Source organism: Eurosta solidaginis, chromosome 1, assembly GCF_040869045.1.
Source record: "Eurosta solidaginis isolate ZX-2024a chromosome 1, ASM4086904v1, whole genome shotgun sequence".
Lineage (NCBI taxonomy): Eukaryota > Metazoa > Arthropoda > Insecta > Diptera > Tephritidae > Eurosta > Eurosta solidaginis.
The window spans coordinates 358,435,306-358,452,751 of NC_090319.1; positions in this window are offsets into that span (position 1 = coordinate 358,435,306).

Genomic DNA, 17,446 nt, shown 5'->3' on the forward strand with positions numbered 1-17,446 from the left:
GGCCTATATGCCTGGCCCTGATGCAACCTCTATCCTTTTAACCTAACATAACCTTATCGGATTTTCCTCTGCTTCTTCCTTAACATATTTCTCCTCCTCTATCACTACTTGTGCGCATATATTGTGAACTTAGCTTATTTCTAGTAGTAGAGGTACACCACGCACATTTCAAAAGTTATATATAGCCTATGTTTCGCTCATAGGCCACTCGACCTACCTTGAAGTTTTTGCAAAGATCGATTTGAGGACTTTGTAAAGGTCTAACAATTACATACAATAATTTCCTTCTATAAGCTTATCGCGTATTAGACTAATACTACCCCAACGAATTCAGATTAAGTTTTCGGTTTCGTTCCTTGCTTGGAAGATTTCAGTGAGCTTAAATGAGCCATTTGGTTTGCGTATAAACAAACTGAAGCGTGCTGCCAATAAATAGGCTGTTTAATAACCGCAAACACAAGATTCAAAGTACGGATTTATGTTTGCGATCGCACTCTCAGTTTTACTTTTCAAACAGTTAACAACAGTCAATATTGTAGTTAAAAAAAGACTACTTTTTTAGTAGTCCCCGACTCCCACAAATTAGATTGAATTAATATCCTCGAATGTATATCGCCAAGTCATCTTTATTAGTTTCATTCAGTGCTGAAAGTCTCCAGGTGACGTCAACGGAAGTCAAGATCAAAATACTTTAGAAAAATTGTTGTAACGAGGGTTGCCCTTCTGCAGTATTTTGGGAAATACTCTTAGTATATTTAAACAAGAAAAGCTTTTCGTAGAAAATGTATCCACCTTTTAGATAATGTACGGTGTCGACATCAAACATGTAGGTTCCGTCGCGCTAATAATGTAGGTTCGGCTAACAAAAATACATTTATTTTGGATTCATTCTTGTTGGAGGCAGTTTTCAACTAGTTGGACTGTCCGCAAGGTTGTGTTTATTTAATATATATAGATACATACAAAACTGTATATATATGCATATAATCCACACTCAGCCTCTGTTGCTACTGAAACTGTGAGGCGAAACGGAAATTGTTCAGAAAATTGGTTGCCGCTCAGGCATTTTTTGAAATGGAATTAAGTTAGGCAAAAGAAATACAGACAACATTAATATCAAAGAGAGTAAACCAGCACAACTGGCTGAGACTTGAAGAGGAAGAAACAGGTGTTGTTTGATATGAATGTAAAATCATAAATACTAACTTATCAGGAAGTCAGGTAAAAAAAACGTAAAAAATAATCGAATTTAGTAGATTGGTAGATACAACAAAGGCATTGATTGTATAACAAAGAGCAACTCAGGAGATTCGCAAAATGTTCACACATTTTTGTCAATCTTATATATTATTTCTAATTGCTGTTTTTATGTGCAGGTCTCTTTTTCGCTCTTATTTGGAATCCAAATCTTTAAATAATGTTTTGGTTGTAAAGATGGAGCTTCGTGCTATTAGCGACCTTTGGGCATTATTGGTCGTAGTGCTTTTGTTTAGCTATATTTTGTTAAAATAATTTGTTTAAAATAAACGATTGTGAGCACACAAAGAAATCTATTTGTACTATGGCACTATTGTGAATATGTGATTACAATTAACACTGTATTACCGGCAGTTGCTAACATTCGCCAGATGGCAGCGCAAGTGCATGTCAGCTTTTGTTAATAGATGATTGATAGAACAGCTGATTTCTGTTGATATTTGAAATGCGACTTTTGTATTTTGTTGTGCAAGATGCGCACGGATCCGGCCAGTCATATCTGAATGTTATTCCAGATTTGCCTCCATGCAAAATAATATAATAATCTATATAAAAATATCGCTCCCCGTTTACGGTCACACTATAATACTAAGGTATAAACAATTATATATGTATCAATAGGTGTTCTCAAGGAAAAGCGCAGGCCATTAGAGAGTTAATTATAGCACTAAAATATTAATTTCAAAATGGCACCATTACCTATGCCAAATACGTATTGTAACGAATTTAGGGAAACTCCGCTTATTCCAAACCTTCTGCTAACATTCGAATCGCTAAACTGTTGAGTAAATAACTCCAATATTCAATAATGCAAAATGGTCTTTATTAGACTACTCTGAGAATACTTCACAATAACACTTATATTTCACAACCCATAGCGTGCCTAAATCAAAACTGATTACTCATTCCTCAGCTTGCGCTGCTTTTATACTGTCAGTTTTCTCGTTCATCCATTTCTCCTAAGGTCTAGGAACTTCGCGAACTTCATGCTTGGTTACCAGTCATATATATGTACATGTGGATTTGTAGTTTATAGTCTCTCGCATAGTCATATGCGTGTGTGTCTGTGAGTACTACTTCATGTGTTTATGAGTATCTCTCCGTTTCCTTGTATGTATGTGTGTAGATGATGATTGATTTGTTTACGTACATACAAGTGGCTGCTTAGTATCGGATTAGGGATGCTAGTAGCAATTAGTGATGTGAATATTCGTCACAATATAATAATCTCTATGAATATGTCGCTCCCCGTTTACGGTACAACAATAATTCTAGGTTATAAACAACTTTATATCTATCGATAGGTCTTCTCAAGGAAAAGCGCAGGCTATTAGAAAGTTAGTTATAGCTCTAAGATATTAATTTCAAAATCACACCTTTAGCTATGCCAAACAAAACGAATTCTAATGGCATCCCTTATAGCACCTACGTTTCTGTACCTACGTCACCAGCATAAGGTTTATCTGAAAGATACCGTTATTTAGAAGCCTTATAGTACACTCAAAATAAGGATTACATGAGGATATGCAAGGATCTTTAATATAAGGCTTATAACCCAATAAAAGGTGTTATAATAAGATAATACATTTATTACAATAACGTGGTTATAAGGTTTATGAAGCAGGTAGGATACGGAATAGTATCCAAACTAATTTTCAGTTCCAACGTGCAAGATAATTAACATTAAAAAAAACTTTATTAAGTTTTTGATCAGGATCACTTCTCGGAAGAGGTTCAGCCAACCCGGAAATCATTAACCAGGTGCCATTTTCAGATATCGTTCGGAGTCCGCATATCTTCAGGCAGTGTGCGGGAAAGATAACAAAACAGTATACCGATATAAATAAGCCTAAAATAAGGCGCTATTAAAAGGCGTATGATGTGCTTTATTTACCTTTATGTTTATCTATCAGGAGTGAAACCAGTATTCCTTATAGCTTAGAACTGCTTATGTCAGTTTTTGCTGGTAATATTTACATTCACACTACGAACACAACACATTTTTGAACATGAGTAAATGCGTAATAACAGGAGGGTGGAGCCGTGTGTAGAAGTCCACGCAAGTGGGGAAAACTTCTGACCGCCATTCATCAGGGAATGGCCAGATTGATTATTTTTCATGCGGCTCAAGCATCCCACTAGCCACAGAACATCTGTGTGGTTGTGAGTTAGTGTGAGAAGGCGATAATCTGGTTAGGCAACTCTGACATATATGGTTTAAGGGTTAGCTAAGGAATTTTCATCGGCAGCGTCTGTTCGCCACAAGGTGCGACTGGAAGCGGACGTCCGTCTTGAATCAAGGGGATATCTATATAAACATTCAAGCAATACTGTCATCGCCACTAAGCGCGTTGTTCGCTGGGCTTGTGACCCAGTACGTTAAATCACACCCCAATAAAAGAAAAATTAAGTCCCCGTATAAGAAGACAACCTATAAATGCTGACGACCCCCACAAAGCGGTCGGAATATGATTTGAGGGCAGGCACCTGCAATGTTCGCTCCTTTAATGGGATTGATGCAGATGCTCCGCTGATTAATGTCCCCGTCAATTTGGATTTTAACTTCTCATTATAGCAGCCAATTTTGAAAAGACTTTTATAGTTTGCCTGAAATTTGTAAGTGAAGTCATACATAGGCGGGTGATTTTGTAATCCGTCCCACAACAAAGTTATCAATTTCATAAGCTTCGTATCAAATGTGTACTCTCCTTTGCGTGATCAAATTTAGAAACTTCTTTAGTAACAAGCTGAAGAGGAATTACCTGAGTTTCGAGTCAAAGTCAAGTCTAATACGTGTTGGAAGCTTTTCAAATATCATAGAATATTAATCGGAGTTTCTACCTAAATCTTAAATTCACTCTTTGATCTTAAATTCAAGTTATCCATGTGCATTCTAAGGGCTTGGAGTATTCATTTGAAAAACAACATATTTATTCAACATTTGGTTTTTAAACAATCTTTTCTCAAAAACAATAATTGGTTACAAATATTTCGCCACGGTTTCATATGCAGATCAAAAATATTTATGAAAATATTCAGCACCAATATATTTATTTAACAGCTTTTAGAAACCGTTGAGAAAAAAAATGTCCAGCTTGTATAACTTGCCGGTGAGCTATTCAGTCACTTGAAAGATCCTGTAGTAGACATCAGTACAAGAATCGATTAAAATTTACTTTCCAGACAGCATTATAAATACAGAAGAATGAAAAAAAATTTATGTTTTGAACGCGCATACATACATACAATAATAACATTTGAGAGATGAGTATGCTTGGACAAGTCATGTCAATGCATTTTATCTAAAATACAAAAGACTTAAGACACAAACTTGCTGAGCTTCTTTTGCAAGTATGGCAAGTAATTCTTTCGATTGTACTGTCAAAACAATAATTGGACAATGCGAATTAATAAGAAAACTCATTTCAACTTGCAAATATCACGCAAGCTTAGAAATCTCGTAAAAAACAATTTATCATAGAACTTATCTTTTTTTTGATTTTCCGGCAGGGTGGATAAATGATGTATATTGGACCGATTTTCCGTCATCCTTTTTCACATTTGGTTTCGAGACAAACCGGTTTCGGCGCTGTGCCATCATCAGTATCGATTTTCGTTCCAATATACATTTATCATAGAAGTTTGCTAAGTTTGCAATTATTTCTTCTGTTTTGAAGCATAAATATTTTCAAGGTCAGTCAAGCAAAAGTTCAATGCAGCGTACATATAATGGCATACAAGAAGTGGTCCCCATTAGAACAAAGCATGCCTCGGTGACGTCTCCCTAATGTTTTTGTGAATTGCAAAATTCTGAATTTTGGCGGAGTGAAAAATTGGATATTATTAATTACATTGTAAATAGTGTACGCAGCTGCGAATAGTTTGACAAAAATCAGCCTTTAACTTCACTGCTGAGTGGAATAGAATCTCTCTTCGCTGCTTTTTCGAATACGCACGATCCGACGAATCTTTTTAAAAACGTCTTATCTCAGCATTCGTTCCAAAAACGAGGTATCTCGGCATAAATTCTTATACTTACTTTGAGGCGAGATTGGGCGTTTTTCAGCCGAGCTCAGAGATGAGGTTTTTTATACCTTTATATTAAGTCGCTTTCATGGTTGTCCCCTCATTTCCATACGAATATTTGACCCACGGAAAAGTCTTTTTCGGTAACTTCCCATTGACCTAGACACTTGATACTTAGAGCATAGTTGAGATCTGGGAGACATTACAATGCAAGTGTAAAAAAATCCACTAGGTGGCGAGATATACAGAAAATTAATTTTAAAATGGCGCATGGATCGAGATATTAAGAAAATTAGTTTTGATTTGGGAATCTTCAAATCCATTTTTAACTAACCTCCCGGTTAACTAGAAACTTGTAACTTAGCACATAATTTGCGAGTCAATAACACTACAATTAGTGGAAAACAAAATGCCGCCAGGTGGCAGACGAATCGAGATAAACGAAAATACCTGAAAAAACGCAGGGAATCTTGCGATCGATTTTTAAGTAACTTCCCGGTGAGCTAGAGACCTGAAACTTGGGCCGTGAGTCAGAACCGGTGACAACGCAATATTTTATTAAAAAAATTTCGCTAAGTGGCGCATGGATTGAGATATTAAGAAAATTAATTTTGATTTGGGAATATTTCAATCGATTTTTAACTAACTTCCCGGAGACCTAGAGACTTGAAACTTGGCGCATAGTTTGAGGCTTGGTGACAATACTATTTACAGAACACAAAGTTCCGCTAGGTGGCGTGCTAATTTATATAACTACAAATACCTGAAAAACGAGGGGAATTTTGCGATCGATTTTTGAGTAAACTTCCGGTGAGCTAGAGACTTGGAACTTGGGCCGTGGGTCAGAACCCGGTGACAATGCAATATTTGGTCAATCAAAAAATTCGCTAGGTGGCGCACGCAGATCGAGATGATAAGAAAAAAATTTTAATTTGGGAATCTTTCAATCCATATTTAACTAACTTCCCGGTTACCTAGAGACTTGAAACTTGGCACTTAGTTAGAGGCCTGGTGAGAATACAACTTATAGGAAACAAAGTTCTGCTAGGTGACGCGCTAGTCAAGATAATTGCAAATCCTTTAAAAATGGGGGGAAACTTGCGATAGTTTTTAAGTAACTTCCCGGTGAGCTAGAGACCTGAAACTTGGGCCGGGAGTCAGAACCCGGTGGTAATGCAATATTCAAAAAGAATTCGCTAGGTGGCGCATGGATCGAGATATTAAGAGAATTAGTTTTGATTTGGGAATCTTTCAATCCATTTTTAATTAACTTCCCGGTTACCTAGAGACTTGAAACTTGACACATAGTTAGAGCCCTAGTGACAATACAACTTATGGAAAACAAATTTCCGCTAGGTGGTGCGCTAGTCAAGATAACTGCAAATCCTTGAAAAAGGAGGGGAATCTAGCAATCGATTTTTAAGTAACTTCCCGGTGAGCTAGAGACTTGAAACTTGGGCCGTGAGTCAGAACCCAAAATTCAAAATGCCTTTTTGTAGGCAGCACTAAAAAACTGAAAATAAAAAGATGATACAAAAATTGTAAGGACTACCTTTATATAAATGGACCAAAAAATAGAAGGCAATTTTTCCTTTAATACAGACATAGTCTTGTTGAATTTTGACTAAAAAACTTTAGCAATAGCTCTTGTAAAAGAATTTTGGGATTTAAAATTATAAAGGTAGAGCGCGTGCTTAAATTTTAAATAATCAATTAGTTAATCCCAAGTACATGGTTTGCCTCAAGTTGAAAGATTGCGCTCCACCTTTATAGATTTAAATCCCAAAAAGTGTTTTACAAGAGCTATTGTTAAAGGTTTTTAGTCAAAATTCAACAATATTATGTCTGTATTAAAGGAAAAATTGCCTTCTATTTTTGGTCCATTTATATAAAGGTAGTCCTTAAAATTTTTTTATCATCTTTTTTTAAAAAAGTTTCTAAGTAAGAGAGTTTTCGAACTGCTAGCCAAAATTATCAATAACTCTAATATTTTGTAATTTTCACTATATCTGTTCTTACTGTATCATCAGTACGCTGCAGCTGTATTTGCAGCAGCGAACACCAAAATATCAGTGGCAATTATTGTCAAATTTCATCGATTAAATTCTTCTTCTTTTTATTTTCGATAAATTAAGAAAAAAATTTTAACTAAGACTATGCAAAAAAATTTAGAAACTATTTCGAAAAAATTTGAATGTTCGAAAAAGTTATTCGAAAATTTCGAACTTATTATTTTGAGCTTTCTGAATTTTTTGAGTACGTAGTTTTGTAGCGCAATTAATTTTAGTCTAACAAAGTATAGGTTATGTCTCTCAAAATTCCCATTGATTTTTGACAAGTTTTTTCCAAAAGGGTGTTTTAGATGAAACTATGCTACCGTCGTTAATACGAATTTGGATAGACCTATAATTTGTACTTTTAAATTGTAATTTTCATTGATTTTAGTTGTTTTCGGTAAAAAACCTTACACCCGAAAAAATTAAGTATGCTCAAAATAAAAAGTTTGAATGTTTCGTAAAACTTCTCCGATAACGATTTTACGATTGGTTGATAATATCAGTTACAAATTTCATAGTGTCTTAATGAATGGCGAAACTTCAGATTTGGGAATTTGTTAAAGTTAATAACAACAAGTAAGGAAGGTTAAGTTCGGGTGTTACCGAACATTACATACTTAGTTGAGAGCTATGGTGACAACATAAGGGAAAATAGCCATGTAGGAAAATGAACCCAGGGTAACCCTGGAATGTGTTTGTATGGCATGTGTATCAAATGAAAGGTATTAAAGAGTATTTTATGAGGGAGTGGGCCATAGTTCCAGAGGTGGACGCCATTTAGGGATATCGCCATAAAGGTGGATGAGGGTTGACTCTAGAATTTGTTTGTACGATATGGGTATCAAATGAAAGGGGTTAATGAGCATTTTAAAAGGGAGTGGGCCTTAGTTCTATAGGTGGCGCCTTTTCGAGATACCGCCATAAAGGTGGACCAGGGGTGACTCTAGAATGCGTTTGTACAATATGGGTATCAACCAAAGGTGTTAATGAGTATTTCAAAAGGGCGTGGGTCTTAGTTCTATAGGTGGACGCCTTTTCGAGATATCGCCATAAAAATGGACCAGAGGTGACTCTAGAATGTGTTTGTACGATATGGGTCTCCAATTAAAGTATTAATGAGGCTTTTAAAAGGGAGTGGTGGTTGTGTATGTGAAGGCGTTTTCCAGATATCGACCAATATGTGGACCAGGGTGACCAAGAACATCATCTGTCGGATACCGCTAATTTATTTATATATGCAATACCACGAACACTATTCCTGCCAAGATTTCAAGGGTTTTTTATTTCGCCCTGCAGAATTTTTCATTTTATTCCACTTAATATGGTAGGTGGGTGTGACCATTTTAAAAAGTTTTTTTCTAAAGTTATATTTTGCGTCAACAAACCAATCCAATTGCCATGTTTCATCCCTTTTTTCGTATTTGGTGTAGAATTATGGCATATTTTTCATTTTGCGTAATTTTCGATATATAAACAGTGGGCGTGGTCATAGTCGGATTTCGGCCATTTTTTATACCAATACAAAGTGAGTTCAGATAAGTACGTGAACTGAGTTTAGTAAAGATATATCGATTTTTCCTCAAGTTATCGTGTTAACGGCCGAGCGGAAGGACAGACGGTCGACTGTGTATAAAAAATGGGCGTGGCTTCAACCGAAATAAGTTATCGTCCCCATTTTGAAATTTTCTTTTATTTTTGCATTTTGTTGCACGATATCATTACTGGAGTTGAATTTTGACATAATTTACTTATATACTGTAAAGATATTCAATTTTTTGTTAAAATTTGACTTTAAAAAAATTTTTTTTTTAAAGTGGGCGTGGTCGTTCTCCGATTTTGCAAATTTTTATTAAGCATACATTTAGTAATAGGCGCAACGTTTCTGCCAAATTTCATCATGATATCTTCAACGACTGCCAAATTACAGCTTGCAAAAGTTTTAAATTACCTTCTTTTAAAAGTGGGCGGTGCCACGCCCATTGTCCAAAATTTTACTAATTTTCTATTCTGCGTTATAAGTTCAACTCACCTACCAAGTTTCATCGCTTTATCCGTCTTTGGTAATGAATTATCGCACTTTTTCGGTTTTTCGAAATTTTCGATATCGAAAAAGTAGGCGTGGTTATAGTCCGATATTGTTCATTTTAAATAGCGATCTGAGATAAGTGCGCAGGAACCTACATACCAAATTTCATCAAGTTACCTCAAAATTTACTCAAGTTATCGTGTTAAAGGACGAACGGACGGACGGACATGGCTCAATCAAATTTTTTTTTCGATCCTGATGATTTTGATATATGGAAGTCTATATCTATCTCGATTCTTTTATACCTGTACAACCAACCGTTATCCAATCAAACTGAGTATAAAAATATAAAAGAAAAACTATTATATTTTATAACGCAATTTATCGAACTTTTGTTAAAACCACCATAAGCCATTTATTTATTTAAAAAAAAATACAAGAAATCAAAGCAAAGAAAGTTAAACGCAAAGCCATTGCACGCTACGTTGCTGCGTCGTTAAGTGACATTTTGTCGGATTTAAAATATTTTTGACTTGGCGTTCGACAACAAGTGTTTATGTTTGTGTGTATATGTATGAATATGAAAAAACGGGGATATTTGTTTGCTCATAGAAATTTGTTTACATATATTTTATTTAATCTTTTATCTATTACTGCATTCGTTGGCAATGTCATGGCTATCATAAAAATTGTTAAAAGTGAGAGTAAATACATCTCTCCCTCAAGACGGTTGGTTAAGTCAGTCGCAGTCAACGTTGAAGTCTATGTCGCAAAGCCCGCTCACGTTTCACATAATTTGATACAAATACAAAATTTTCTACGCCGGCATACAAATGAGGAAGTAAAATTTGCAAGAGCTTTCTTGTTTGGATTTTTTGTATATATGTATTAGTATAAATAAAGGTATTTATTTATTTATTTTTGAAGGCATGTGGTGGAAGTGAAGGTGGTTTCTAATTAGAGTGGTTATTTTATTAAGAGTTGAAGGTGATTTCTATAGAGTAGAAGTAGGTTTGGACCTGCAGGGAATATTGGAAAAATATTGCGAAAAATTTTCCTACGCAAAGAGGTATCCAAATAACAATAACTTGCCCAAAATTCAACTTAACATATTTCAAGTAAGGCATATTTACGGTCAAGCTGATAATATGCAAAGTTCGTGGATGCCGACATCCTTATAAAGTACTGTCACTCACGATTAAAACATTGAAGGGAAATCCCATTTACAATATTTGGTAATTATATATGACAGCACGACACTCTTAATATACGACCATAAATATCGGGTGGCGGGATAAAAGGACGATTTTTGTATTCAGGATCGCGAATCCGAAAACGAAAGTCAAAACTTTTAATTTACTTTGGTAGTGCTTGACCTCGCTTGCGATTGCATCGAACTATTTTATAATTAAGATTATCTGGGTCCCGGTCCATAGTGATATACCGGGTAACTGTCAAGCGGATCTCTTAGCCCGCAGCGGTGCAACTGAACCGGATGACGGCTGTAGGGATTTCGGGATTCCGCTGGCCACCTGTGGTTTGCTCCTCGATAGCTGGGGCTCGAATCAGCTCAGCAAACGTTGGGCGGGTAGCATATTCTTTCTGGGCGGAAGTAGATGGCAGGAGGTCTGTCGAAATAATTGTTTTCCCAAAGGCTCACCTATCAATGGTCATGGGGGTTTTGACAGGGCACTGTCCCATGGGTATCCATGCGGTACGTCTCAATTTACTGGAAACTCCATCCTGTTGTAGCTGTATGGAGGATGATGAGGTGGAATCACGAAATCACTTTATGCTTGATTGCCCAGCTTTTTCCAGAACTAGGCGAAAGTACTTCGGTCGCGACTCGCTTGGATCTCCCGGGGATTTATTCAAGGTTGAGATCGGTATCATTCGGAACTTTATCGTTGCTACCCAACGATTCTCTAAGTAGCTAGATCTAAGTAGTCACCGTTATATTTGTTGTATGTGGTATCATCTACCTTACTTTAAAAGCGTTGGTAATAGTGATCACAGAGAAGAAGCCCCATCTACTATAATAATCATGTTTATGATTAAAAAATGGTTTCGAGGAAAATACTCTTAGAATACAAGCGTGAACCTAAAACTTTTGATCGCGACATTCTATACATTTTTTAATTTCTATATATTAGTATTAGGGTGATCGATTATTCGACTTTTTTCAAAAACCGGTTTTCCGATTATTCGAAAGATGTTAATTTGAAAAAAAAAACCGGTTTTAATTTCTTAAACCCGGCGAAAACTAGATAAGCCGTTAAAAGGCTAACATACCAATAGGTAAATATTTTATTAAAAACAAAACAAATTCAATGTCTTATGTATATCATTTCAATGATATTCATTTATGGTAACAAAAAGTCCTCATATGGAAGACTTTCCTTATTGCGTAATCTTTTGAAAATAAAATATAGTTTAAATGTTTCGGGCTTAATCTATTATTTTCTTCAGTCTTTATTAGACTTGAAACAGAAAACGCTCTTTCACTCAATGTGCTAGAAGGACTTATTGCCAGTAATACAATTTTTCAAGATTTTCTGTACGTTTCTGACATTTGGCAAACTATACAAACTCGTCTAAAATACCATTTTCGCACTTTTTCGCTAAATGATTTGGGTATTGAATATCGCGAATGGTCTTATCCAACTCACTCTTTAAATCATTTTCTGAATCCTGAATCTGTCAGTGATTCAGACCTCGATAAAAAATTAACACGTTGCCGTAATTCGCTAAACTTTCCAAGCCCTTTATAGTCTTTCTGAAAAACCGGTTAACCGAAGAAAAAACCGGGTTATTCGATATTCGAGATTTTACTATAAAAAAACCGGCCAAAAAATGAAGAAAAAATCGGCTTAAAACCGGTTCGAATAAACCGAATCTATCACCCTAATTAGTATGCATTGGTATTGATTAGTATAATGGAATATTTTTTCGTCATCACCTGCCTAATTGGGTTTGAAGAGATACCGGTTTCAGCGTTGTGCCATCTTCAGTGTTTTTGAGATCGGAAAATTACACTGAAGATGGCACAACGCAGCACAACCAAATGAATCATTGGTATTGAGTTCGAACTAGTACTGCCGCCGAATGAACCAGCTCTACGCAGGGTTTGAGCATGTCGAATTTTAAAGAGTTTAACTAGCATGTCCGGCAGACGTTGTCTTGAGTTGCCTACAATTCAAAAACGAAATCACACCTCCACCCCCAATCCCCCTTGTTCTCCTACTCACCCACAAACCTCCTTTCCCAGGGACTGTTGAAAGTTTTAGGCGCCAATTAGACACACACGCACATTCATTACATTGAGATTTGAGAATTGCAAGTCCTTGAATAAGAAGAAAAATACCGACTAATAAGTATACAGAAATGTTCAGGATGACGAGCAGTGTTGATTTAATCATGTCCGTCTGTTTTCCCCTAAAATGTTGAGATATCGTGATGAAACTTTTTCAGTGGGTATATTTTGGTGTCCAATGAGATATTTAAATGAACCGACCGGATCCGACCTCTTTAGCATATACCTCATATACAACCGCTTTTTCAGATAAGGCGAATTTCGCCATTTCCTCCTCTATTTAACAGTTAGAGGCTTTAAATTTTCTCCAGATGCTTTCGTATATGTCAAGCATTGCTGTCCGAAAAAATTGTTAAGATCGGTTTTATATATAATATACATTCCGTCGTGAATTGGTGGATCAGAACCGCGGGCAAATCAACAAAAAAAATTTGAAAAAAGTTTTTCTAAGAGGGGTCCTGTCGACAGTGATTTGGCAAACACTCCGAGTGTATTTCTGCCTTGCAGATGCCGTTCGGAGTATGCTTAAAACATGTAGGCCCTGTTCCGAAAATTTGTACGAAAAATAGAAACGATCACGACGTAAATTGGAAGAGAAGCTCGGCATTAAATTTAGAAACAAGTGTCAAATTTCAACATGATATCTTCTAACGGCTTTTGATTTAAAGCCTGAAAAACTTTTAAATTTTCTTCTTCTAAATGGGACGCTTCCACGCCCATTTTCCATAAAAAAATACACCGATTCAATATTTTTTTCATTTACTAGCGCATTTCTTTTAATTTTTCGAAAGTTCGGAACTTTCAATATCAAAAAAGTGAGCGTAGTTGTTGTTCGATATCGCCCATTTTCAACAGCAATCAATCCTGGGTCCAGATAAGCTAGTATGGCAATTTCGTTTAGATATCCCAATTTTCGCCCAAGTTATCGTATTAACATCGATTATCGATGCTGATAATTCTGATGTAATACCTTTTGTGTACGCGTAAATCCTGGGTATAAAAATTGTCCTTTCTCTTCTTTGTATACTTCCTCTCCCAGCGTCACTCCCACTCCCACTTTCGCACCCATTCCCAGGAGCTGTTGAAAACAATTAAGGTTTATAAAACATCCAAACACACAAGCAAACTCATTTTTATTTATAAGATAAGTATTGCAATTTTTTGGGCAGGAAGTGCGCTCGTGGGATTTATATCCATTGTTGTACAATATCATGTAAAATAAATATGGTACTCATAAGTATTTTATGGTTTTAAGACCATTCTAAGTTATACTACTACATACAACATATTATACGTACATTAAGGTGTTCCTTAAACATTAAAGGAAATACTTTTTTCAGTCTCACCCCTTCTAATGACCATACGATAGTCAAAGATATAACACATTAGTTTTGGTCTCGATTCTAGATGGATAAAGCGTAAGGCGTACGGCTCAGGATCGAATAATAAAAAAATATATAAATTTATAAATTCATAACCTAATTTTGGCCCCTATAGGAGAAGTTTGAGGTACGCTTTCAAAGAGTAGTCTTAATTTGACCCCTGAGCGACACAACTCACCAATTTCCAATTGGCTATATTCTTTGCCATGGCATTACCGTTTCCTCATCCCCTGCCTGAAATAAATTTTGAGTACCCATTACTCTTAAAACTTTATTTGTAAACTTTCTGTAACCATGACTATAACCATAAGCATCGCTATCATTTTCAACATCATTACTAGATCATCTTCTTTACTCTTACTTTTCCTTCGTCGTTTCCATTTCTTTTTGTTAAGTACAACCCTAATGAACATACATATGTATTTACTATTGAAATGGTATGTGGAGTATGCCAATAAGTGAACTGGTGTAAAACATAATGATCCATGCAAAGACACATTTTCACATACCTACAAACAGTCACATTGAAGCTTGATTTTCAATGTATGTGTATAAGTCGCATGGTACTGCACTTGTAGGATTTTCCGCTTATCCGTATACAAATCTGTCAAGGCCCACTAAGAGGGTTAGCCTTTCTCTAATTTTATTTCAGAAAATATTTTCAAATCATGCAGTCGATTCCGCGAGGCTCAGAAAGATCCTCCTAAATTCTGCTCCATGTGGGTACCCGACAGTTAAATGGAAACTGGGCGATGAGCGGTGGGGAATCCCTAGGGTTTCTAATGAAAACTTATTTTTCGGATGTCCCAGTTGCACAGGAATCTGATCGTTGTTGTTGTTGTAGCGATAAGGACACTACCCGAAGGCCTTGGGGAGCGTTAGCGATGTTGATGGTCCTTTGCCCGATGCCGATCCGGTATGTTCCGGTAACAAGCACCATTAAGGCACCAGCCCGACCATCTCGCAAACGATTTATTATGACCGCATGAAACCTTTAAGACCATAATGCCCTACCACCCCCTACATCCATAAGGAACTTGACGTCGCCAGGCCCTTGGCTGTTAAAGTAGCAGAATTCGCCACGGGTAGGTGAGGTTGACCATTGGGTTGGAGAAGCCTGGAATCAATTTGGTATTTTAGTCGCCTTTTACGACAAGGATACCAGCCGCGGGTATATTCTAAGCCTCCTAACCCGCGGGTATATTCAAGCCCCTCGCTTCGCGTGCGACGTTTTCCAGCCTAAGAGTAATGCCATCTATCGCCCTTGACGAAAGCCAACTTCTCTGGGTCATTAACTCCCAAATCTTGGAATACGACTTTTGACCAATCAGGTCTACGGATACGGCTTTTTACTACATTTTCAAATTGATAGAGGGGTTGCTCGAGAACAACGAATTTGTGCTAGGTGTCTTTTTGACAAAGAAGGAGCCTTTAACAATGTCCTACCAGCGGTAATTGGAAGGGCCCTCTCAACATTAGCAGCAGCAGATTTTTGTGTGGAAGAAGAAAAGTCGGACGGCGCAAATCACATTTGGGTGTTCTTTCTCCCTTGTTTTTGGTCATGGTAAGGAACGATCTACCTCAGGACCTTGATAGTAGGGACTGTCAAATGGTGGGTTAGGCAGATGAACTGGCAATTCTAGTCAGGGTTAAATTTCTGATTACACTAAGACACGTTTTACAGGGTTACCAAGGTGTCGTACCAGGTGGTCCAAATCATATGGATTAGCTGCCAACGCAAGCAAAAAGGAGCTTGGTTTGTTTACCCAGAGGTACAAGATTCCTAGATTTAGACTACCCTACCGTATAGGGAGTACAGCTGGTACTGTTTGGCAGGGTTAAATACCTTGGAATTATTCTTGACAGCAAGCTTTCATGGAAGCTTAGTGTAGGGGGCAGAGCTTGGATGGCTGGTACCTTTGCTATAATGTATAGTGGTCAATCCGATTCTCTTACACGGCGTTCTGGGCTGGTAGGGAGCACTAGATAGTTCTTCCCATTCTTCTGGAAGCAGTCCAGGCGAGGGTGGAAATAAGCGGTTCCTTAGAAAAACACTTACACTGACACTTAAATCAGTGCAGTTATTGTACCCAGTTGACATCATGGGCGAAATGGCCGTAGCCCGGGCGGCAATACGGAATCAAGACCTAGGATACAATCTTGTGAATTATTAACACTACAACATTCTGACCGACTTCATCACTCATATTCCTTCAAGTCATGAATGGTTGTGGTGGAGTATCCTGCCATAAGCTCGGTGTTAGTCGGAAACTGGAAATTAAGACTGCCCGAAGCGAACTTACTGTGTCTTTCAATGGAAACTTGCCCTATAAAGCTCATCTATGCATAGTAATTAGAGTGTTAACAGGGCACTACCCAATGGGAGTGCATGCGGTGCGCATTAATATACTGGACAATACCAGCTGTGCTAGCTATATGAAGGAGGACCTGATGAAATCATCCAATAACTTCGGTCCGGGCGTATTCGATTCCCCGAAGGAAATTTCGACCATCGATGTTTCCTTTATTCGTATATTAATCGTTGTCATGCAGCGATTCGCTAAATAATTGGAAGCCAGTGGCACAGTTAGAGTATGTGGTAACTAATCGGGTCAATATAAAGGTGTTCAAATCAGCTGTTTCTTAAATGGACTACTATCACCAAACCAGAGCTGTCTGGATAAAAAGGGCACAAAAAATGGTTTGAATAAGGACAAGGATTTATATATCATAAAAAAATCGGCGCAATTACGCATCGGCAGCCACGCTGCAATAGCCGGATACAAATTCGATGTTGTGAAGAAATCAGTGCTGCTAGCTTATGCTACTTTGGGAAGAGTACTCATTTGGTAACTAAGTAAGTTTAGTTAAGCTTATACTTTCATAGCCGTTAAAGTATCCTCCGGATTGCTTACCCTTTTTACAATTTCATGGACAATCACCGAAACAACCCGTCACTAAATTAAATCATCATTAACACCGACATGCACTGGCTTACATGAAATTGGAGGCTCATAAATGGCTTGAAAACATGCGACGTCCAAATATGGAATGCCATAGCAGTTAAGATTAAAAGAAAATGGCAAGACTTACCGCCACAAAAAGTTGTTGGTATGACCCAGCAAAGAAAACGTTTGTTGGTTTGAAAGGAAACTGACAACACTTCCTTGATTAAAACTAGTTAAGTAGTAAAAACAATAACAAAATTAACAAGTAAAGGTGTCTAAGTCCCGGTGTAACCGAATATTATATACCCTGCGTGAGCTTCAATTGTACATTTCATTTCAGATAAATTACTTTTCTACATAAAACGTGGCACCGTCCGTTTAAAAGAAAAATGTCTCCCCATTTCCTCTTACAGTAAAACTCGATAAGTGAAATATCA